The 27,146-nt window shown below is 31.8% G+C and overlaps 1 long non-coding RNA gene across 4 annotated transcripts; it reads right to left on the reverse strand.

Annotated features, from left to right (window-relative positions):
• Window positions 1–10,319: 10,319 nt before the first annotated feature.
• Window positions 10,320–12,516, reverse strand: LOC139866748 (uncharacterized). Of its 4 annotated transcripts, XR_011765589.1 has the most exons (4): window positions 12,374–12,516; window positions 12,180–12,258; window positions 11,309–11,496; window positions 10,320–11,160 (listed from the first exon to the last, which is right to left on the reverse strand). It is a non-coding gene; the product is annotated as an uncharacterized lncRNA (long non-coding RNA). The 4 variants fall into 4 exon arrangements; XR_011765591.1 differs by lacking the exons at window positions 12,180–12,258; window positions 12,374–12,516 and adding an exon at window positions 11,894–12,141 and having other exon boundaries at window positions 11,309–11,501; XR_011765590.1 differs by lacking the exons at window positions 12,180–12,258; window positions 12,374–12,516 and adding an exon at window positions 11,894–12,136.
• Window positions 12,517–27,146: the final 14,630 nt, after the last annotated feature.

Genomic DNA, 27,146 nt, shown 5'->3' on the forward strand with positions numbered 1-27,146 from the left:
ATATATACATTAAATGTCTTTACAACGATAATCGTTACATATATGTCTCGTTTAAAAAATCATTAAGTTAGTAGTCTTGTTTTTACATATGTAGTTCATTGTTAATATACTTAATGATATGTTTACTTATCATAGTATCATGTTAACTATATATATATCCATATATATGTCATCATATAGTTTTTACAAGTTTTAACGTTCGTGAATCACCGGTCAACTTGGGTGGTCAATTGTCTATATGAAACATATTTCAATTAATCAAGTCTTAACAAGTTTGATTGCTTAACATGTTGGAAACATTTAATCATGTAAATATCAATCTCAATTAATATATATAAACATTGAAAAGTTCGGGTCACTACATATATCTCTCGATATCTCTCTCTATGTATATATTTATATTATTATTATTATTATTATTATTATTATTATTATTATTATTATTATTATTATTATTATTATTATTATTATTATTATTAAGATTAATATTATTATTAATCTTATCATTATTTGTAGTATTAGTATTATTATTATTTATACATAAAATACTACGACGAGGTCATGAGCGTGTCACTTTCAAAACTGGTTTTCTAACGGGATAGAGCTAAGGAAACTATGGGTTATAGCTATGGAGATTAATGGTAATATTCATGTGTACTGTTCGCAAGTCAAACCTAGTGTTTATCATCTCTGTTGCGTCTACGTACTTTCCTGCAATATTGAATCACAATATTGATACGTGAGCATTCATATCTTATCTTTTATATATTAATAGTGCATCCCTGACTAGTGCTCGAGTATATATGTTTATGCATGCTTGTATGCTAAATTTCGTCGTTAAACAGTTTATGATGAATTGCGAATTAAATATATATATATATACTGATAAAAGGTATATGATATGCATGTTTTTGGAAAGCTGGCGAAAAATCAATAACTTTTCATTTAGAAATCGCGTAATTTCGATGAACGAATCAAAAGATATGGTCAACTGAATTATGATTGACGTTAATTGGAATTGCTTTTGAATCTGCAATTAATATTTAAATAACTTGTTTGTAAGATTGATAAATTGGATTTTTGAATATTACCAACCGAGTAAATGAATCCTTATATAAGGTACGTCTCGTTTTGTTGAACTATTGTCAAAATTGACCTTTTGAAATGACTGTTGATAACTTTTGTATGTCGATCTCAAGCATTAGGATTGTGATACACTATGACCTGACCTAGTTTGATAGACATTTATTGACCAACATATGTTCTCTAGGTTGAGATCTACGGTTATTTGGTATTCCAAGTTTCGGTCACATTTCGGTGAACGACTTTATGTGCTGCTAAGGCGAGTTTCATTTGCTCCATTTTTAATTGCTTTTGCAATCTATATTTTTGGGCTGAGAATACATGCACTTTATTTTAAACACAATGGATACAAGTACATACTAAATTCTACACCGAGTTTGAACCGAAAATCCCTTAGCTTTGGTAACTAGTAACTGCCGGTTATAAGAACTGGTGGGCGCGAGTAGTTGTATATGGATCTATAGGGCTTGACATCCCCGTCTGTTCCAGGTATAGAAACCCTAGCCTAAACTATAAAATAGACGTATGCTATTTGAGTTTAGTACACGTTGGTTTGCGTGTATTGTACATGTTGGTTGCATGTATGTTAAAACATGGGTACTTATTATATATACGTTAAAGTTTAGTTACCAGGGTGCTCAATCTTGTAGAATATTTTGATAAACGTTTCTGGATGAAACAACTGAAATCTTGTGATCCACCTTTATGTACAGATTATGCAAAACATTAAAACTATGAACTCACCAACCTTTGTGTTGACACTTGTTAGCATGTTTATTCTCAGGTTCCCTAGAAGTCTTCCGCTGTTTGCTTATATGTTAGACAAGCTATGTGCATGGAGTCTTACATGGCATATTTTACAAAGAAACGTTGCATTCACCAAATCATCACCATGTATCTTATTTTGACTACATTGTCAATGAAAGTACTATTGTAAACTATTATTTACGGTGATTGTCTATATGTAGAAATCATCAGATGTCGGAAACCTTTGATTTAAATATTCATTTATGGTGTGTCTTTTCAAAAGAATGCAATGTTTACAAAACGTATCATATAGAGGTCAAATACCTCGCAATGAAATCGATGAATGACGTGTTCGTCCATATGAATTTGGAGCGATCGTCACAGTTGGTATCAGAGCGTTGGTCCTAGTGAACCAGGTCTTGCATGAGTGTGTCTAACTGATAGTTGTTAAGATGCATTAGTAAGTCTGGACTTCGACCGTGTCTGCATGTTAAAAGTTTTGCTTATCATTTCTTGTCGGAAATTACATGCTTATCATTCTTAAGTCTAGACACGTTTTCCTGCATTTATTGCATAAATAGTGTATAGACAAAAATTCATATCTTAGCGTATCTGTTACTGTAAACTTTTCCTGACATCTTCCGAAAATTTCTCCGTGATTTATGGAATTTGGTATTATATATACATATGTAAATTATGTATTGAAGAATACCAAACTAAATTCTATAATCTAATTCATATCAAAAATCATCTCCCTAATTATACAAGATGGATCCCGTATCTAGTTCAAATTCCTTAAACTCCGACAGCTATTCCGATATGGATATTCACCTGAATTCAGAAGACAGTGTAACCGAAATGGATCAACCAATCAGCCATCACCTATTCTGGATGAATTGGGGATGGGTTCGTAGCCTGCTTAGTCATTGGAGACAAGAGATCCCTTCCATCCACCACATTGCCCTCTTGGCGAAGAACCTGAAGCACTTACCGGCGAACCTGTTCGAGGCACCATTTTCTCTCTCATTTCAAGAGTATCTCGTCACGATAATATACTATCTCAAATTCTGAATCTCATTCACCCGCTCGTCCCAACCGAAAATCATCGCGGTGTAATAGAAGAAGTCAACGAGCTTCGCGCTCGGGTAGTGGCTTTGGAGAACATGGTACAAAGGTTACAAGCACCAGCAGCAGCACCGACAGCAATAGTACCACCATCAGCAACACTAACAGTACCATCACCACCACCAACAACAACATCCACATTCCACACCTCAACATCACAATCTGTACCTCGAACATCAACGTCATACGCCCCATAGATACCAAGGAATACCAACAACAACAAACGATGAAGTATTGATTCATAACTTCATCGAAGAAATATTTTGCAGAGAATATGTAGTTTCTAAAAGTTTTAGAGATTATATATTCTAGTCCTAGTCAAAAACCAGATGAGATTAATATTATGTTAACTCATTAAATCCATGATTACATCTAACGAAAATATATATGTAGGTATATTTTCATAAAGATTGTAATTAAGAAAAATCCTTTTGTACAAACTATTAATGGTGAGAATATTTTAACGGGGAGGTAATACCCGAGAGATATATAAATTCACAATTAATATGTTACATTCTTCGATTCTAATTTAACAAATCATCAACTATACTCACTACTTTCATAACGATATACATTCTTTCCTATAAATCAAAACACCTATTCGCATTCAAATTTGATTACATATTCTAATTTTGAAAAATCAGAATCCAAGCCAAGATTTAACAGAAAACATCATTCTTAGATCTCTACATCTTTCAAAGCTATACTTTGACTTCAAAACTGTGCAAGATCCTTTAGCATTGTAATTACCGAAAATAATCTTGCAAATCCCTTTTCAAAGTATTCAGTTTTATCACACTTCCAACCAGTCAACTTAGATTTTTCAGATTAGCCTTATTACCTTGACATATACGTTCTTATTACCGGGGAACCTTTTATGTTCCACCACATTAGCAGTAAATTTACCAACAACTTCATTGATCCTTGACCTTCCGAAAAATCATTATACTCATTAAAACCCTATCATATACTCATCCACATCTTGTAACAATAATTACCATACCAACTACCGGGAATTAGCAATCAGTATTTTGAATTTCGCAGCAATTCTACACCAACAGTTATATATATACATATAATGTCTACCTCCTAGACTTACTTACTTTGAATGTGAAGTTTCTGGAAGAAAAAAAACACCTCAAACTGCGAAACTAGTTCTCCGAATTTTGGAAAAATGCTGACGAAGCCGCAAAAACTGTAAACGACTTTAACAGTCGAAAGTTTGATGATAAAGAGTAGTGTGTTGGAAAAGCACAGAAAAAGAGAAAGTTTGGTACTAAAAAACGGATTGAGCAAATTATGAAGGAGGTTGTGGAAAAATCACAAAGACTAAACCTGCCATCAAAGAATCCAAATAATTCAGTATCTGCTGAAGTCATTACCGAATACCTTGCTCCTGACTCTAAACTATTACGAACAAATCTTCTTCATCATCCTTCGATATTAGAAATTCTAAGATATCATCATATATTTCATTATAAATATCCTCGATATTTCTGAAGATATTTTCGTAACTATTATTATCTAAAATTATTCATTTCTTCACGCTATCAGTGTTATATCATAAAAGAAACTGTTTCAGTTTCTAAATTCTGAAAATTTCGAAAAATGGATTTTTTGAAGTAGTGTTGGGAACTGAAGCATGAGTTAGTATAATATAATGACACTTGATCAACGTGATTATATTACAGTAAGTCATGCTGAGTTTCTAATGGAACGTGATAAAGGTTCACAGATCATACCCTCATCATGAACCATGTTACATAACTCTTTCATTCTATTTAACCTTTAAACTATCAAGAAAATATTTTTTTGATGATTCGGTCTTTTCCGGATATTCTGGTAATTTGACAAATCAAATCGTGCTATTACCTTTCCTTTCTGCTTTGTATATTATGATCATTCAAAACTTCATACCTATGAATTCTGGACCATTATTCGCTTGACTTGAAGTCGGGAAGGAAAAACGAAAGCATGGAGCTCCTAAATATAAGAAAAAATATAAAGCCTGACAACAACACATATATTACAAACCATGTATATCAATGCGTATAGCAATATAAATACACGGGAGAATGAAAAATACTATAACCCCAAGGTAGTGGTAGAAGAAAATAACTTCCTCTGGTGGTAGATGAAAAAGAAGAATGACAGATATGAAAGTTAGGAGTATATCAAGAATCAGAACTGGATGAAGCATTTCACAATCTTTTGGAAGAATGAAATGAGGAAGAAGATATAGGAGTAGTGAAAATAATGAAATGGAAGTGATTAATTTATAGCGAAATAACAGACAGAGCAATTGAGGCAGATGACCGCATTTAATTAAAGAAGATCTTAATCTCCTTAATTCCCGAAGAATCAAATCTTATTTAGATTATGAAGATTTTCTATTCCTTAAATTCCAGAAAATCAATCGTTACTACGTCAAAAGATAAGACGAATCCCTAGTTTCTCATTTAAATCTTTTACGATAACTTCCCTCATACGCTTCGAATAATTGGATTGTTTTATCCATATTATTCAACGGTGATAAAACTCTAATTATCAACTCATATTTGTCATGAAAATATTTTTATTGTTAGCCATGACGACCTCACTCAAATTTCGGGACGAAATTTCTTTAACGGGTAGGTACTGTGACGACCCGGAAATTTCTAACCAAATTTAAACTTTATCTTTAAATGATTTAATGTTTTCGACATGATAAGCAAAGTCTGTAATGTTGAGTCTCAAAGTTTTGGAACTATATTCATGTAATCAATTATTCTTTGACTATTCTCGAAGATTCACGAACAGTATATATATATATATATATATATAACTTAATGTGCATATATATATATATATATATATATATATATATATATATATATATATATATATATATATATATATATATATATATATATTTCAAGTTATTTAGTAAACGATAGTAACATTCGATTATTGATTCGATTGATATTTAGATAAGTTAACTAAAACGTTTAAGATGAACCAGTAAAACACTAATTTGCTACAGTATTTTCGAATTGCTACAGTACCCGAAAAGCTACAGTGTTTTCGAAAATCACTATTTGCTACAGTAACTTTGCTACAGTAAAACACTATTTCAAAATGAAAATGTGTATATGTATATGTATATACTACGAGACGATGATTTATAGAAGTAAATGACCAAAACACTCGAAAGTTTAAGATATACTTTGAGTGGTATAGTTTAGGGATAATTTAAGGCTATATTTTGACAAAGGTACGTGACACAAAACGTAAAATGCAAGTTTTCTAAGTGTACGAAAGGACATTCGAAAAACCGGAACCGGGACATAAGTCGAGTGACGACGTACGACTTATCGGAACAAAAATTTCAAGTCAACTATGCATGTGAATTTAATATAATATATAACTAATTATATAAATTAAATATATTATATTTATAATTAAATAATATGTCGACAAACTAGAAGTTAAACGTTCCTGAGCTGGATTAATAGGCCATGCGATCGCATGGCCAATGCTCATCAAACCCATGCGATCGCATGGGGGAGCTGGTGACAAAATGTACTATAAAAGCACTCGATCTGGTTCCAGTTTTATCAATCTATATCTCTCGATATCTCTCTCTATGTATATTATTATTATTATTATTATTATTATTATTATTATTATTATTATTATTATTATTATTATTATTATTATTATTAAGATTAATATTATTATTAATCTTATCAATATTAGTAGTATTAGTGTTATTATTATTTATACATAAAATACTACGACGAGGTCATGAGCGTGTCACTTTCAAAACTGGTTTTCAAACGGGATAGAGCTAAGGAAACTATGGGTTATAGCTATGGAGATTATGGGTAATATTCATGGGTACTGTTCGTAAGTCAAACCTAGTGTTTATCATCTCTGTTGCGTCTACGTACTTTCCTGCAATATTGAATCACAATATTGATACGTGAGCATTCATATCTTATCTTTTATATATTAATAGTGCATCCCTGACTAGTGCTCGAGTATATATGTTTATGCATGCTTGTATGCTAAATTTCGTCGTTAAATAGTTTATGATGAATCACGAATTAAATACATATATACTGATAAAAGGTATATGATATGCATGTTTTTGGAAAGCTGGCGAAAAATCAATAACTTTTCATTTAGAAATCGCGTAATTTCGATGAACGAATCAAAAGATATGGTCAACTGAATTATGATTGACGTTAATTGGAATTGCTTTTGAATCTGCAATTAATATTTAAACAACTTGTTTGTAAGATTGATAAATTGAATTTTTGAATATTACCAACCGAGTAAATGAATCCTTATATAAGGTACGTCTCGTTTTGTTGAACTATTGTCAAAATTGACCTTTTGAAATGACTGTTGATAACTTTTGTATGTCGATCTAGAGCATTAGGATTGTGATACACTATGACCTGACCTAGCTTGATAGACATTTATTGACCAACATATGTTCTCTAGGTTGAGATCTACGGTTATTTGGTATTCCAAGTTTCGGTCACATTTCGGTGAACGACTTTATGTGCTGCTAAGGTGAGTTTCATTTGCTCCCTTTTTAATTGCTTTTGCAATCTATATTTTTAGGCTGGGAATACATGCACTTTATTTTAAACACAATGGATACAAGTACATACTAAATTCTACACCGAGTTTGAACCGAAAATTCCTTAGCTTTGGTAACTAGTAACTGCCGGTTATAAGAACTGGTGGGCGCGAGTAGTTGTATATGGATCCATAGGGCTTGACATCCCCGTCTGTTCCAGGTATAGAAACCCTAGCCTAAACTATAAAACAGACGTATGCTATTTGAGTTTAGTACACGTTGGTTTGCGTGTATTGTACATGTTGGTTGCATGTGTGTTAAAACATGGGTACTTATTATATATACGTTAAAGTTTAGTTACCAGGGTGCTCAATATTGTAGAATATTTTGATAAACGTTTCTGGATGAAACAACTGAAATCTTGTGATCCACCTTTATGTACAGATTATGCAAAAAATTAAAACTATGAACTCACCAACCTTTGTGTTGACACTTGTTAGCATGTTTATTCTCAGGTTCCCTAGAAGTCTTCCGCTGTTTGCTTATATGTTAGACAAGCTTTGTGCATGGAGTCTTACATGGCATATTTTACAAAGAAACGTTGCATTCACCAAATCATCACCATGTATCTTATTTTGACTGCATTGTCAACGGAAGTACTATTGTAAACTATTATTTACGGTGATTGTCTATATGTAGAAATCATCAGATGTCGGAAACCTTTGATTTAAATATTCATTTATGGTGTGCCTTTTCAAAAGAATGCAATATTTACAAAACGTATCATATAGAGGTCAAATACCTCACAATGAAATCGATGAATGACGTGTTCGTCCATATGGATTTGGAGCGATCGTCACAGATTCCGACTAAGAAACTTCTCTTTGTTATAAAAGCCTACATAGTTGCTTTTATTGAGACGTATATATTTCGCATACATATATAACGTAATTAATCTCATTAAAATACTCATATTTGAATTTGAATAATAATATAATAATAATTAATAATTAATGAGAGTGGATTTTTTCTCCAAAAACATGAAATAAATAAATAAGTATATTTAATTTAATTAGTCATTAATTAGATTAACATCACCTTAAGAGTTTAGATTTTTTTCTTTTTCTTTTTAATTTTTTCTTAACAAAGAAATTAGCCTAATAATGACATTATCATTGTAGGATTTTAATTTTTAATAGAAACTATAGATATATAATGTAATATTCTATCATGTATAGTACGATAAAAATTAAAAATGTTGGGTTAGACTATACTCAGTCTTGTAAATCTCCTTATTTTTTCCCGAGATCTCTCCGAGATCTCGTTTTTGGAAAGCCGCCGAGACGAGATGTCCATCTCCCGAGATTTCTCGGTCAACGGGGTTAAAGTTGGTCAAAGCCACGATTTCTCAAAATTTCTCGCTCATTTCTCGAATTTTCTCATAAAATCTCGTAATATTTCGGATTTTCTCGCTCATTTCTTGGATTTTCTTGTAAAATCTTATAAAAATGTATATAAATATACATATATTGATTTATTTGTATATATTTATATTATAAAAATTAAAAAGTTAATGTAAGTCAATGTTCGAGATCTCCCCGAAATTTTTCCGAGATGCCGAGATCTCCCAAAAAATGTCGAAATAGATCTCCTCGAGATCCGAGATCTCCAACCTTGACTATACTTGTCTTGGTCTGTTACGATTTGTTGATTTATAATGAGTCAGTAGGGCATTAACTTAATTCATTTGTACCGTTGCAAATTAAGGCAAACAAAGAACCTTTAAAAGAACTATCTGTTTCTCAATTCTCATGAGACAATTTTCACATAATCTGTTATACCCTTCTTCATATTTTTGTTCTCTTCAATTTTAATCCGTGCGATCAGGTTTTATCTTTGCATAATTCTAATTTTTTTAATATATTTTTTTAACCTAATTTCTATTGTGTCACCTCGTTGACAACCATGAGGTGCCCATCTGTGACGACCTGGAAAATTTTGAATAATTTTTAAATCAAACTCTCGATACGATTTAATATTTTTGACACGATAAGAAAAGTCTGTTAGGTCGAGTCTCAAAATTTTTGAACTGTTTCATATATTCAATTAATCTTCGACCATTCCCGACGATTCACGAACTTGTACTTGTAAATAATACGTATATGTGTGTGTGTGTGTGTGTGTGTGTGTGTGTGTGTGTGAGATATATATTAAATGTATAAGTATCAAATATACGAATAATGTTATCATATAATGAATGATATAATTACATAATTAATAAATTGTAATATTAATATATTAAATGTAGTTACAAGTTAAAATATAATTGTTACACTAATATTACTAGTTTATAACCCGTGACTTCGCGGGTTTTTTAAAATAAGAATATGAAACCTCTTTTGAGAGGTGTCAGAAATGTTTTAAATAAAATGCATAATTGGAAAAACAATAAAAAGATAAATATGATTGAATATACCTCATAACATTAATTTTATAGCAAGTAAAAATCCAATGAACAGTAGACAAACAAAAATGGACATTTCATTTTTGAGTACGCGATTGCGGAGCAGAGTTTAGTGATCCTAATTGACAATAAAGATTATGCAAATCGCGCCCAGGCAACTTTCGTTCAACATAGATATAGTAGTAGAGATCTTCGTTTCTTGAACATTTGTTGAAGATTGAAGTTCGTTAATCTCCATACTTTGCGATTCAATGAGGTACAGATATGTCGTTATAAGCTATAAGCTGTAATATATGTTAGTGCAATATTTATAGAAATTACAAAAAATTGAACATATATTAATAAATTGATTATTGCGTAATAAAAAGATAATTGTATTGTATAAAAATAGATAAGTATTGTAATCAGCAACCATTATATCCGAAGTTAAAATGTTACTTGATATACAACACACATTTAAAAAACCAACATTAAACAAATCTGGAAAACATTAAGCCAAAAAATGTCACTCCACATAACTAAAACAACAGCTGAATAATACCAGTAGTAACAGCTGCGGTATCATCCATCGATCGTTCACCAATTGAGGCTCCACATATACGCTGACCGAGAAAAGGAGAATCCACTACATGAACGCTTTTAGGTACAACCTATGTAGCCACAACGGAAGCAGAAGCATGGCACACTAAATTCACACATAGACGAACTACCTAGTTTATTATTCCACTGTAACAAATGCCTACTGATGAACTGCATAAAGTATCAAGAGAGGAACCAACCAAATCTAAACTGAAAGATGCAAATATAGCCACAATTTGATGTTATATATCCCAAACAGAAATTGTAATTAATGCTACCGAAATCTAGCTAAAGGGCATAAACATACCACTTGTTCAACGCTGATTATAAATGGACGGAAATCATCAGATTTAGCAGAAGTTGGAGAAAGCTCGGACACAATTAGTCTCACAATTTGTATATAATTTATCCAGCAATCATCTTTGAGATGAAACTCCACTACTCAATTCCACTGAACATGCTTAGTAATGTACATTGATCACACAAACTCATAGAACTATCAGTGATAAAATATTAATGTAACCCGACACGCTTAGAGTAGATATATTGATCCGAAAGTCCTCAAATTCATAACCTTTTTCACATTCATCTACCAAAACCACAAAAAGAAAAAACATTAATTTTCATAATTAATAAAAGCATTGGGTGAAATTATACAATATCAAATAATATATTTATTGTTCTTGGCAAGATGATACATTTATTTGATACAGAAAAATTAAAAACTTCAAACAAACCTTTTTCGAGTACAGATCTTGAACAACCCTTAATCGACGCAGTCGTTGATTTCCTTATTTTGGCATATAGATCTCTAACATCTCTGGATCCTGCAAGTATGGTAGCATCTCCATTTTCTCTTCTTGCAAGTACGGTTTATATATTCGCCTACCAACCTTGTCGCCAGAAATTTCAATGATGCATGCGACTTCTCTTGCCAACACAAACAAACACATAGACATGAACAACGAAAACGAAAAAGAACGTTAGCCAAACAACTATATTCACAATAAGGGTTCCATGTGAGAATTCAGATTGCCCATACAGAAGGTTGCCCATATAAAGTTTAGAGAATATAAAAAAGACTAAAGCGCTACAAAATCAAACATTAAACAAACGACTATTATTCTCAATAACACATCTAGATGTGGTTCATTTGGGTGGGTTTTCATCACTACAAAAAGTTGAGAGAAAAAATCATCATTCAGTCATCAAAGTCATTAATCTTAAGACAGAAGATCAAAGGATGACTGAAAACGACTATATTTCAATTTGCAATTAAACCATATTATCATTCACTGAAATGACCGAAGACATAGGCATACCAAATTGAAGAGTAACCATTTCTCTGTGATCTTTATGCTTTTATTAACGAAAGCAGTTTAAAAGCTTCTAGCCCAACACAGCTATGTCCCTCTTGATCATTAAATTCATTCTTTTCTCTGTGCACTAAGGATCTTTCCTATGAAGGGGGATAAAAATAATAATAAAAGCTTAAAAAGAGTTGAGTTTACAGATATTTATTCATTCAGATATTCATATATTCTCTTCATTAAATGATATGCAAAATACAAATATCATAAGTTTATGAAGAGAAATAATGAAGAGTACCAGTTTACAGATTTTTTTCATGGGGTGTAGTCTAAAACAGATGCTTCACAACTAAACTTCGGTAATTTGTGTGGTCGACCTATACATAATAACCAAAGAAACACAATTAATAATCAATAATATGTATAAATATTATTATAGCTTATAACATTAAAAAGATCAAAGAGTAGTATTAGGGTTTTAAAAAAATAAACCTGTACTTTTCCAGCAATTAGACAAAGATCTGGCGAATCTTGAGTATTCAAATTGATTGAACCATAAGAACCCTAATTTGATTATTAAACGGGAATGAGCGCTTTTGATTATCTGATTATCGATTGCAATCTAAGAACCCATATTTTTCTGATTCCTAATTGAATAAATTAGCCCAAATTGCATCGTCAATTATCTGCTTTTGAGTTACCGATTCATAAGGATATCAACAAATCGATTCAACATGTGCTAATCCTAATGCTTCGTTAACCCTAGATTTGGATTCCTAATTGAATAGCTCAAATTGCAATTTTGTGATTTGAAGATTGAAGACCAATATTTGTTTGAAGATACTTGTAGCGTACTAAGTTTCCAGAGTCAGAGAAGAGAGAAGTGTGTGTGTGATGAAGGTGAGACTACGATTTTCCGGTACGTTAGTTTGGAAGGGTGATTTTGTCAGGTAACAATTGAAAATGAGGAGAGAGAGAGAGAAATGTTAAGTGATCAATGTAATTAAAGGTTGTTGAAAGTTGAGAGTTTGGGCATGTTTGGCACAAAGCTTTTTGAAGCTTTTAGCTTTTAATTTTTATGAAAAAGCTTCTAATTAATAAAAAGCTCCGTTTGGTCAAAGAGCTTTTAGCTTTGAGAGATGTTAAAAATCTCATATTTTTAAACGCTAGCTTCTCAAGCGTTTCAATTTTGAGAAGAGCTTTTTGTTTGTTAATTACACAAATACCCTTTCCAATACTTTAGCATACTCCCACTGTTAATAATCCTCCACGGTTAGGATTTGCCTCATATAAATGTAACTCACTTCTAGTGGGTCTCCTAGTGTATATCTTTAATGCTTCTTCCCCATTTTAATAAACATTTTGCTCTTCAAGAAAAGAAAAAAAGTAACGGAATAACTCTAAGATTACATCTAATGTTTACTGAGTACAAATTAAAAGAGAACATGAGATGAGTTTAATGATGTTAATAATCATGACACACGCACCGAAGGACTATTTTAAGGAAGAAGGAATGAGATGAAACATGTTCGTAACAATATTGCTACTTCAATATGGAATGATCGTCTTTAATAATTTAGTAGTATTATATATGTTTTCGGTTATTAGTAGTATTATATACGTTTTCGGTTATTTGGTAATGACTGTTGTATTAAACTAAAATAATGATATTTAAGTATTTTTTCTAGTGTCCATTTTTGTCATTTTACTTATTTTATAACAGCTCCAGCTTCTTTGACAAACAATTAAATACATTTAAAAAGCTTCAGCTAAACGCTTGCTGCTAAACGCTTGCAGCTAAACGCCTGCAGCTAAACGCCTGCAGCTTCCAGCTAGTTTTGCCAAACATACCCTTTATCTAATGGTCCTTCTTCCTTCATTTAAATTTTTTAAACGTTGATTAGGTGAAACCAACTTTGTTATTATATAGAATATAGAATAGAATATAGAATATAAATATAGATATATATTATTATACTTTCATTATTAATATAAAAATTAGTATTAGTTATTTTATTATTTTTAATATATAATATATGAAAGTTAACACATGTAATTTGTTATATCATTATTATTACTAAAAATTATCATTTTTATTCCAAAATTATTATTATCATTATTTCTATTACTTTTAATCATTATTCTTATTATTATTAGTATTATTATCTGGATATTATTAATATTATTATTATTAATATTCCTAATTGTTTGTTAATACAAATTATATATAGTAATGAAATATAAAAACAGATATATATATATATATATATATATATATATACAGATACATTATATGAATCAGTATTATTGTATTTAATAACACAATTAACACATAATCAAAATCAATTTCCTATCAATATCTGAACTGTGTAATTTGTCTGCTAAATATCTGTAAATGGTACGAATCAATTTGCTATCACTCTCAGCTTTATATTTTTTTTTCTGACTTCTTCTACTAGAATATCATGTCGAGATCTTCTTCAATCTAAAACAATCCTTCACTATCTGCTACAATTCAATCGAAAGGAATCAAACAGACAGATTACAAATTCAGTTAGGAGTCTAGATCACTTGTTAATTTTTTTTTTTCCTTTTTCTTCTGTCTTCTACTCCTGCTCGAATATAATTGTCGACCACAATCTTTACTACAGACAACAATTCGCAAGATTAGAAGTAAAGTTAAAAACTCTGTATCCATGAAAACAATAATTTGCTATATGAAAAAGATATATATTAATGTACCCGATTGATTCTTCTATCGACTCAATCAAAGCTACGAAACAAACTGTAATCGAATCTTGTGTTGTATATATCGTACGAATCTGTTACACTTTATTTTCTACTTTATATATTTTTGTTTGTTTCTTCTTGGGCTTGATTCTTCATATCGATAACACGAGCATATTATATAATACCACGATCAATACCCAAACTGTCACCACCTTAACACTCATCGAAACATCACCTAAACGTCTTCGATCATCTTTTATTGTTACTAATTCGTTGTTACTAATGGCACTATAAACAATCACCAAACAAACACCATTTAATCACCATGTTCACCACCCTAAAATCGTGAAACCATTTTCTTTTCTTGTTTCATACGTGAACCACATCCTCCCTTACTACCATCAACAACCATCTTCAATCAAAACCACTTATATTTCTAGCCGACTACTACTATTTTCTGTTCTATAAATTAAACCCAAACAACACCCACTTAAACCTGTCAATACTACTCTAACCTGCTATTGATAGACCAAAACAGACTGTTGTTCGCAACTGTAAATCAAATCAAAAATCACCTACGATCACCCATTGATCACCTTCAAAGGACACCACCACGAACCACCTTAACAAATATGTTGTTGCAGTACCGCCACCTTCAAACTGTCTTTTTCTTCTCTCTCTCTCTCTCTCCTAGTCTCCATTACCGCTACCATGATTTCTGTGTCCTGACCTATTCCATCGAACACCAACACATCTATCATCTAAAACTACTACTACTACACTCTTCTTGATACACGAACAAGACCCCAAACCCATTTAACCGTCACCTTTCATCACCTTGAAGCTAATCACGATCACCACCTCCATCCCAACCCAACACCACCGTGAGCTCACACCACAAACCACTCACCATCAATCCATCACATAAAATCAAAATTGATTACAACTATCATGATTGTCGTTTCTTATTCGAACAATACCATCAAATAAACCAACAACAATTACTGCTATATCACTATTGTTGCTGCTAAATGTTTCTGTTGTCTGTATTTGAAACTAACCAAGAAAGAGATAGGAGAGGAAGAGAATACGGTAAGATGATAGACAATTATGAAATTAAGTTATGATAAATATAACGACCTGATCTATAAAGAAAATAGCACTTACAAATTATTTACACAAAGTATTGCTTTTCTAGAAACGGTGTGCTATGATTAGGTTCATGGAAAGAGACGTAGGGATAAGGATAGCAGCATAATGATATATGATATCACGATTATACAGTGGTAGGGTTACTATATCGACATCCAAGAACCCCACCTGCTTTTAGTTTAAAACGTGTACAAGGATTATTGGTTGGGTCGACAATTGATAAACCATATGGACCCAAGTCTTATTTAAAAATCGTAAGACTTTAATGACTGCTATATTTTTTTTTTCATCGAAACAAGGCCATGAAACAAGGGATACCGTAAACCCTTTTGATGTTAATTGGGCCAGATGAAGATTGTGCAGGTGGGCTGATCTTGGGCCTTTCAATCATTGGGCTACCATATTAGTTTGGGCCGAATTAATACAAATCTGTTACAGCAGCAAACTGTCTCTCATAATTTTTTTTCGAGTAATGATGATGATAGAAGTTGAGTCATAATGAAGGATAATTATAATTATGATTATGATTATGATAATGATCGTGATATGATTATGATGATGATATCACGAGTTAAAGGTGGTGAGTGAAAACGATGATGCTTATGATTTTAAGATCACGATTTTTATGTTAGGATATAATAATGAAGATGATAACACAGATTGATACATGATAAGTAAATAAATAGGCGAGTTATTACAAGGAAACAATAACGGTTCATTGGTTTAGAAGGGTGTTTATGGAGTGAGAGATCTCGAGTTCGATACCTGGCTGTGACATTCTTTTTAGAAAAAGAAGGAGAGGAAATAGGGAAAAACAGAATATTATGGGTTAAATAAAATTAAGTATGATTATACAACAGAAAAACAAAAATGGAGGAATGGTTAAGGATGTTATCGGGTTAGCGAGAGGTCGTGGGTTCAAACTCGGACTTGGGCATTTTTCTTTTAAGGGCTACTTCTTTGAGGTAGTTTACTTATTACTTATTATTATTATTATTATTATTATTATTATTATTATTATTATTATTATTATTATTATTATTATTATTATTATTAAGGTTACTAAAATCATTATTTTCAATATTAACATATAACTATTATTATTATTATTATTAAATGATAGTATTAGTATTATTATTAAAATTATTATCATTATAATTAGTATTATTATTATTATTATTATTATTATTATTATTATTATTATTATTATTATTATTATTATTATTACTAGGATCATTATTATTATTACATTCTATATTTTTATATAAAATAATATTATTGATAATATTAACTAAGTTACATATATAATAGAAATATATTTTAATATATTATAGATAATACTATAAACACATATATAAATATAAATATTAATTTTAATACATTATATATAGATAACATTAAAGTTATGATTTAATATAACTAAACTATTATAATAAAAGATATATATGAGACATATGATTTATAACATTAATAATTATATATAAATTTGTTCGATTAAAATTATATGTGTTAATATATATAATTGATATAGGTTTTGAATCCGAGGCCAACCCTGCATTGTTCAGTTCCGTCGTATGCATATTTTTACTACAAAATATCGTATCGTGAGTTCATTTGATTCCCTTTTACTTTTATATTTTTGGGACTGAGAATACATGCGCAGTTTTTACAACTGTTTTATTAAATGCCTTTGAAATCTATATTTTTGGGACTGAGAATACATGAAATACTTTTATAAATGTTTGACGAGATAGACACAAGCAAAACATTCCTCGAATGAATTATTATACAGACGGAAGTTCTGATGATTATTATTGAATTAGTTGGACGTTATAATTGCCACTAATTGATGTGAATATTTCCCCTTGATTGTTATAGCTTGGTAACCTAAGAATTAGGAAACGGGTATGGCCCCTAATTCACGCGAATCCTAAAGGTAGCTACCGGGTTTAACACCCCCACCCAGAATGTTCACTCGACGGAAGAGCTAGTGGGCGTGGTGTTTAGTACTTCGAGGTTTATATATTTATTACAGACTGAAAGTTCTGTTTATTTTGGGGATATTATTGATGCGCATTATATGTTAAGGTCGGTTACCAAGCCTAGCAAAGAAAGAAAAGTGAATGTTATATATCGAGAGAATGATTTTATACACAGGTTATGTGTATGTTATTTTGTACACGAGATATGTGTACGGTTACTAAGATTTATGAAAAATGGTTTCGTACACGAGAAAGGTGTACTGTATTTAAAAGATATCGCATGTACATTACAGGTGGGTATAGGATTCGGGCCCATTTGTACCATGCACATTTAAATCTTGTGGTCTATCAAAATTATGAATTCTATTGTTTATGATAAACCTATGAACTCACCAACCTTTTGGTTGACACTTTTAAAACATGTTTATTCTCAGGTTTGAAAGGAATCTTTCGCTGTGCATTTGCTCATTTAAAGATATTACATGAAGTCGTTCATGGCATATAGAGGTCAGAACCTCGCAATGGGTGATAATGCTAAAAACGAACATATATTTCATAGCATTATTCCTCAAGAAAGACAAGCTTTTAGTTGCAATTGTTCTATTTACAAGTGATATTCGTTTAAATAATAAAAGGTGAAGACAAAAGACAGATTCGACGATTTGAAGACGCAAACGACCAAAAAGCTCAAAAGTACAAAAGACAATCAAAAAGGTTCCAATTATTGATAAGAAACGTCTTGAAATTACAAAAGTACAAGATTCAAAACACAAAGTACAAGATATTAAATTGTACGCGAGGACGTTCGAAAATCCGGAACCGGGACCAGAGTCAACTCTTAACGCTCGACGCAACGGACTAAAAATTACAAGTTAACTATGTATATAAATATAATATAATATATAATTAATTATATTAATTATATATATATTATATATATATATTAAAAACCGTCGGCAGCAAGAAACTCCAAGGGTGTGAGCTGTAAATACATCTCCGCGACTCGCGGAGTTTTAAGGGCATTTTGCCGCGAGTCGCGGAGCCCCAATTTTCAACTCTGGCTATAAAGCCAACCGAATTCTGATCAAATTTCATATCTTATTTCATCTCTCTCAATATATACGTAATATATATATATATATATATATATTTATATTTTAATTTTAATTTTAATTATAATTCTAATAATAAGGGTATGTTAGCGAATGTTGTAAGGGTGTAAGTCGAAATTCTGTCCGTGTAACGCTACGCTATTTTTAATCATTGTAAGTTATGTTCAACCTTTTTATATTAATGTCTCGTAGCTAAGTTATTATTATGCTTATTTAAAACGAAGTAATCATGATGTTGGGCTAATTACTAAAATTGGGTAATTGGGCTTTGTACCATAATTGGGGTTTGGACAAAAGAACGACACTTGTGGAAATTAGACTATGGGCTATTAATGGGCTTTATATTTGTTTAACTAAATGAAAGTTTGTTAATGTTAATATAAAGATTTACAATTGGGCGTCCCTATAAATTACCATATACACTCGATCGGACACGATGGGCGGGGTATTTATATGTACGAATAATCGTTCATTTAACCGGACACGGGAATGGATTAATAGCCACTAGAATAATTAAAACAGGGGTGAAATTACATTCAAGGGTAATTGGTGTAATTGTTAACAAAGTAGTAAAACCTTGGTTTACACGCAGTCGATAACCTGGTGTATTCATTAAACAAAGTATTAAAACCTTGTTACAATTCGAATCCCCAATTAGTTGGAATATTTAACTTCGGGTATAATAATAATTTGACAAGGACACTTGCAATTTATATTTATGACTGATGGACTGTTATGGACAAAAACCAGACGGACATATTGAATAATCCAGGACAAAGGACAATTAACCCATGGGAATAAAACTAAAATCAACACGTCAAACATCATGATTACGGAAGTTTAAATAAGCATAATTCTTTTATATCATATTTAATTTCCTTTATTTTATATTTAATTGCACTTCTAATTATCGCATTTTATTAATTGTTAATTTATTTTATCGCACTTTTAATTATCGTACTTTTTAATTATCGCAATTTTATTTTATCGCATTTTTATTATTCGCAATTTCATTATCGTTATTTACTTTACGCTTTAATTTAAGTCTTGTATTTATTTTATATTTTACATTAGGTTTTAACTGCGACTAAAGTCTTAAAATCGACAAACCGGTCATTAAACGGTAAAAACCCCCCTTTATAATAATAATATTACCTACATATATATTTGTATTTTTATAAAAGTAAACTAATATAGCGTTGAGCTTTGTTTAAAGATTTCCCTGTGGAACGAACCGGACTTACTAAAAACTACACTACTGTACGATTAGGTACACTGCCTATAAGTGTTGTAGCAAGGTTTAAGTATATCCATTCTATAAATAAATAAATATCTTGTGTAAAATTGTATCGTATTTAATAGTGTTTTCTTCTAAAATTTAATAACTATTTTATATACACCTCGCATAACATCAAGTATTTTTGGCGCCGCTGCCGGGGAACACTCTTAAAAGCCGGAAGCGCAACGCTAATATAAAAAAAAAAGATTTTTAGTTACTTTTATTAAAAGTCGCTTTTGTAAAAATACGTTTTAATTATTCAAAAAAAGAAAAAAAAACAAAAATATTAGTATTTTTAAGATTTTGTTAAATATTTAAGTTTTATAAGTTTCTTTATTTCTATTTTAGTTTATAAAAATATAAGTTTTATTTTAAAATCTTTTATTTATTTAAAAAACAGAAAACATAAAATAAAAAAAAAAAAAAAATAAAGAAAACGCGTAAAAACTCAACCCTGTCAGCTGAATTTCTGAACCCCGCGACTCGCGGGGTTTTCTTCTTTAATTGCCGCGACTCGCGGAGACCTTCTGACAGGCGACAGGAAGCCCTAAACCTGCATTAATTACGGTTATTATTAATTAATTATTATTAAAACCTAATTATTATTATTATTATTATTAGTTTTAGTTTTATTTTTACTTTTTATTTAATTTGTTGTATTTAGTTTTAATTAGTTTAATTAATTTGTAAAATTAGTAGTTTTATTAAATAAATAATATAAAAATAATATTTTTATAAAAATTGTACTTTTTACAACTTTTTGTATATTTTTATATTTTGTACCTTTTTAATCGTTGTAGCATAACTTTTGTATTTTTAGCTCATAATTAATTTTAAACTTAGTTTTTGCTATAGTTATTTTTACTCCTAGATTTTTAGGCTTTGCCGTAGAATTCCTTAAGTGCTTTTTCTTTAGACTAAGATTTAGGTGCTTTAGAATTTTGCGACGCCTTTTTAAGTTTTAGTTTCTTTTTAAGTTATTTCCATTTGGGATTTAGTTTTTCCTGTAAGCTTTAATATTTTTAGACCTTTTACTATGTATCAATTATCATTCCAATTAGTAATATCAATTTGCGATTATAATTTTAAGTTAGTTGTAGTAATAAGGTTAGGTTAGTAAAGTATTTTTAAGTTTTGATAAGTTTCTTTTATTTTTCCGTCACCTTTTATTTTTCAACCATTTTTTTTTTCTTTTTCGACCTTTTTCGACGAACTCTTTTTCTCTCTTATTTCTCGCTATTCTAGTTTTAGGACATAAATTTTTATTCTACTTCTTATCTAAATTTCTTAAAATTACGAAAATTTATTTTAAGTGGTTAAATTAATAGACATCAAAATTTTCTGGTTCGTAGTAATAGTTGGATTTGTACGTGGACCGGGTTATTGGAGCCAAACAGTCCTCAATTATATTGAGACCAAACGAATCCTGCCCCTCTGCTGCATCTTTTGGCTATTCGAAACGTGGGCAAAATCAGAAAAGTCTATTGATTGGATAACTTATTATAATTTTTCTTTCCTTTTAAAAACTAATAGGATATTCAGTGAATGCACCGAGCAAGACGTTCATCACCTTTTGTACGTTCACCACCTGTAACTCGATCAAGACATCGTTTAACAAATATAACCGCCGTTGATTTTTCTTTAGAATCGTCATCCAGTCGACCAAGTACTTCAGTTCAAATTTCCGATAATCCATTTTTTGAACCCAACCTCACAATTGAGAATCCAGAAAATATTCAGGAACGGTTCATAGATCCTGAACCATTAAACTTTCCTCCGGAACCACCAATCATTCAAACAGAGATTGTTGAGGAACGAACCATTAAATCCGAACCATCTAGTGATACCGATTCAACAAATTCAATTATGGAGAATCTGGAACCTTTAAGTATGGAAGACCGAATGAGAGCTAAACGCACTGGCCAAGGTCACGCAATTACTCATCCAGACATTAATGCGCCAGATTATGAAATCAAAGGACAAATTCTACACATGGTGACTAATCAATGCCAATTTAGTGGTGCGCCGAAGGAAGATCCAAATGAACATCTACGTACCTTTAATAGGATCTGCACACTATTTAAAATACGAGAAGTGGAGGATGAACAGATATATCTCATGTTATTTCCCTGGACTTTAAAGGGAGAAGCCAAAGATTGGTTGGAATCGTTACCTGAAGGGGCGATTGATACATGGGACGTTTTAATTGACAAATTTCTTAAACAATTCTTTCCTGCATCTAAAGCCGTAAGACTTCAAGCAGAAATTGTTACGTTCACACAAAAGCCAAATGAAACTCTATATGAGGCGTGGACAAGATATGGAAAGTTGTTAAGAGGATGTCCGCAACATGGTTTAGACACCTGTCAAATAGTACAAATATTCTACCAAGGATGCGACATCACTACAAGGAAAGATATAGATATAGCAGATGGTGGTTCTATTATGAAGAAAACCGAAACTGATGCTTACAAAATTATTGATAATACTGCTTCCCACTCACATGAGTGGCACCAAGAAAAAGATATCATTAGATCATCTAAAGCAGCTAGAGCCGATTCTAGCCATGACTTAGATTCCATTTCCGCAAAGATAGATGCTTTCGAGAGACGAATGGAAAAGATGACTAAAGATATTCATGCTATACGAATTAGTTGTGAGCAGTGTGGAGGACCACATTTGACAAAAGATTGTCTCAGTATTGAATTAACAATGGAACAAAGAGAGAATATTTCATACATAAACCAAAGGCCTGGAAATAATTATCAGAATAATTATCAACCGCCAAGACCGATTTACAATCAAAACCAGAATTATAACCGAAATATTCCATACAACAACCAACAAGGTCTTAGCAATCAAGAAGTATCCAATAATACTTACAATCAGCAAAGACCTAATTTTCAAAACAAACCACCACAACAAACCGATGATAAAAAGCCGAATTTAGAAGATATGATGACAAAGCTAGTTGAAACTCAAACGCAGTTTTTCACATCTCAAAAACAAACCAATGAACAAAATGCTCAAGCATTTAGAAATCAACAAGCTTCTATTCAAAATCTGGAACAAGAAGTAAGTAACCTAGCAAGGTTAATAGGTGAAAGAAAACCGGGAAGTTTACCTAGTGATACAAATGCTAACCCCCGGAATGAAACAGCTAAAGCCATTACCACAAGAAGTGGTACAACACTTAAACCACCTGAAATACCTGTAACTTCTGATGAAACTATTCCTACTCCACAAGAACCACAACCTGATCAAGATAAGGAAAAAGAACCGGTAGTTGAAAAGGTTAATGAAGATAACGCAGTTAAGGATAAACCTTATGTTAAACCATACCAACCACCACTTCCTTACCCGAGTAAAATGAAGAAAGAAAAACTTGAAGCCGAGCAATCCAAATTCTTGGATATGTTTAAACAGATAAATGTAAATCTTCCTTTCATTGATGTGATTTCAGGAATGCCAAGATATGCTAAATTCTTGAAAGATCTAATCACGAATAGAAAGAAAATGGAAGAACTCTCGGCTGTTACTATGAATGCTAATTGTTCAGCAGTGCTGTTGAATAAGATACCAGAAAAACTATCTGATCCAGGAAGTTTCACAATTCCATGTTTTCTGGGTAGTCTTAGTTCAATAGAAGCATTGGCAGACTTAGGTGCTAGTATAAATCTAATGCCGTATTCACTATACGCTAAACTAGACCTTGGAGAATTAAAACCAACAAGAATAAGCATACAACTAGCCGATAGATCAATAAAATATCCTAGAGAGATAATGGAAAACATGCTAGTTAAAGTTGGTACTTTAGTATTTCCAGTAGACTTTGTTGTTTTGGACATGGAAGAAGATTCTCAAGTTCCTCTCATACTAGGAAGACCATTCTTAAACACAGCTAAAGCAATGATAGACGTGTTCGGTAAGAAACTGACCCTAAGTATAGAGGATGAGAGTGTTACCTTTTCAGTTGATAGAGCAATGCAACAACCACAATCTGCAGATGATACATGTTATTATATTCAAACTATAGATGCACATGCAGAATTATTAGAAGAATTTCCAGAATTACAAGGAACAGGAGAATGTTCTTTAGGAGAAGGTAATGAACCAATTGATGAAGCTGAAATGTTAGCTACACTTATAGCTAATGGATATGAACCAACAACAGAAGAAATTCAAATGCTAAAAGAAGAAGACAGATATCGATATAAATCATCGATAGAAGAACCTCCGAAATTAGAGTTAAAGCCACTTCCAAACCATTTGGAATACGCTTATTTACATGGTGAATCTGAATTACCTGTAATAATATCGTCTTCTCTTACTGAAAATGAGAAATCACAACTCATTTCTGTGTTGAAAGCTCATAAACCAGCCATTGCATGGAAGATTCATGATATTAAAGGAATAAGTCCTTCGTATTGCACACATAAAATCCTTATGGAAGAAGGTCATAAAACGTATGTGCAACGCCAACGAAGACTAAATCCTAATATGCAAGATGTAGTTAAGAAAGAGATTATTAAACTGCTAGATGCAGGTTTGATATATCCAATCTCTGATAGCCCATGGGTAAGCCCAGTTCAATGCGTGCCTAAGAAGGGTGGCATGACTGTCATTACAAATGAGAAAAATGAGCTTATTCCTACTAGGACTGTAACAGGATGACGTGTATGTATTGATTATAGAAAATTAAATGACGCCACCAGAAAAGATCACTTTCCCTTACCTTTCATAGATCAAATGTTGGAAAGATTAGCCGGAAATAGTTACTATTGTTTTCTAGATGGATTTTCCGGATATTTTCAAATTCCAATAGCACCCGAAGATCAAGAGAAAACCACATTCACGTGCCCTTATGGTACTTTTGCTTACAAACGCATGCCATTTGGACTTTGCAACGCCCCTGCAACCTTTCAAAGGTGTATGATGGCGATTTTTCACGACATGATAGAAGAATGCATGGAAGTATTCATGGATGACTTTTCAGTCTTCTGTGATACATTTAAATCATGTCTAGTTAATCTGGAACGAATGCTAATTAGATGCGAAAAATCAAATCTAGTACTTAATTGGGAGAAATGCCATTTCATGGTTAAAGAAGGCATCGTTCTTGGACATAAAATTTCAAAAGAAGGAATTGAAGTGGATAGAGCTAAAGTAGATGTAATTGCTAAACTTCCACATCCCACCAATGTTAGAGGAGTTAGGAGTTTTCTAGGGCATGCCGGTTTTTACCGACGTTTCATAAAAGATTTTTCTAAAATTGCCACTCCTATGAATAAACTCCTAGAAAAGGATGCGCCATTCATCTTTTCAGATGAATGTATCAAATCTTTTAATATTCTTAAAGAGAAACTCACTAATGCGCCGATCATGATAACACCAAATTGGAATCTACCATTTGAACTAATGTGCGATGCAAGTGATTTTGCAATGGGAGCCGTTTTAGGACAAAGGATTGAAAAACGATTTCAACCTATATATTATGCTAGTAAGACATTACAAGGAGCACAAACGAACTATACAACTACTGAAAAAGAACTCCTTGCTATTGTCTTTGCTTTTGACAAATTTCGATCATATCTCGTTCTAGCAAAAACGGTGGTCTATACCGACCATTCTGCTCTTAGATACCTATTTTCAAAACAAGATGCTAAACCAAGATTAATCCGTTGGATCTTACTCTTACAAGAATTTGATATTGAAATCCGAGATAAAAGAGGAGCAGAAAATCTCGCCGCTGATCATCTTTCTCGTCTTGAAAATCCCGAATTAGAAGTTCTAAATGAATCGGCCATACAAGACAACTTTCCTGATGAATATCTATTGAAGATAGATTATAAAGAAATCCCATGGTTTGCAGACTATGCAAACTACTTAGTTTGTGGATTCCTTGAAAAAGGATTATCGTACCAAAGACGAAAGAAATTCTTCAGTGATATAAAACACTATTTCTGGGAAGATCCACATCTGTTTAAAAGTTGTCCCGATGGAATAATACGCCGATGTGTATTTGGAGATGAAGCTAGTAAAATTTTAAACCATTGTCACACAGGACCAACAGGAGGGCATTATGGGCCTCAACTAACAGCAAGAAAAGTTTATGAAGCTGGATTCTATTGGCCTACAATTTACAAAGACGCACACCTTCTTTGCAAATCCTGTGATGCATGTCAAAGGACCGGAAAAATAAGTCAACGTGATGAAATGCCACAAAATGTCATCCAAGTATGTGAAGTATTTGACATTTGGGGTATTGACTTTATGGGTCCATTTCCAAAATCTCATAATAATCTATATATACTCGTAGCCATTGATTATGTATCTAAATGGGCGGAAGCACAAGCTCTCCCAACTAACGATGCACGAGTTGTAGTCAACTTTTTAAAACGTCTTTTTGCAAGGTTTGGAACACCGAAAGCTTTAATAAGTGATCGGGGAACTCATTTCTGTAATAATCAACTTGAGAAAGTTCTTAAAAGATATGGAGTAACTCATAAAATCTCCACCGCATATCATCCACAAACAAGTGGACAAGTTGAAAATACCAACCGAGCTTTAAAACGTATTCTAGAGAAAACCGTAGGATCAAATCTGAAGGAATGGTCCATTAAATTGGAGGATGCACTCTGGGCTTTTAGAACAGCCTACAAAACTCCAATTGGAACCACACCTTTTAGACTTGTTTATGGAAAAGCATGTCATCTTCCAGTAGAAATTGAACACAAAGCATTTTGGGCTTTGAAGACATGTAATCTTGATTTACATGAAGCCGGACGTCTACGATTAAGTCAACTAAACGAATTAGAAGAATTAAGACATAAAGCATACGAAAATTCATTAATCTATAAAGAAAGAACGAAGAAATGGCATGATAAAAGAATCAGAAGTTCAAAAGAATTTAAAGAAGGAGACAGAGTTCTTCTTTTCAATTCACGATTCAAGCTATTTCCTGGAAAATTGAAATCAAGATGGTCTGGACCATTCATAGTCAAAAGAGT

Source organism: Rutidosis leptorrhynchoides, chromosome 9 (genome assembly GCF_046630445.1).
Source record: "Rutidosis leptorrhynchoides isolate AG116_Rl617_1_P2 chromosome 9, CSIRO_AGI_Rlap_v1, whole genome shotgun sequence".
Lineage (NCBI taxonomy): Eukaryota > Viridiplantae > Streptophyta > Magnoliopsida > Asterales > Asteraceae > Rutidosis > Rutidosis leptorrhynchoides.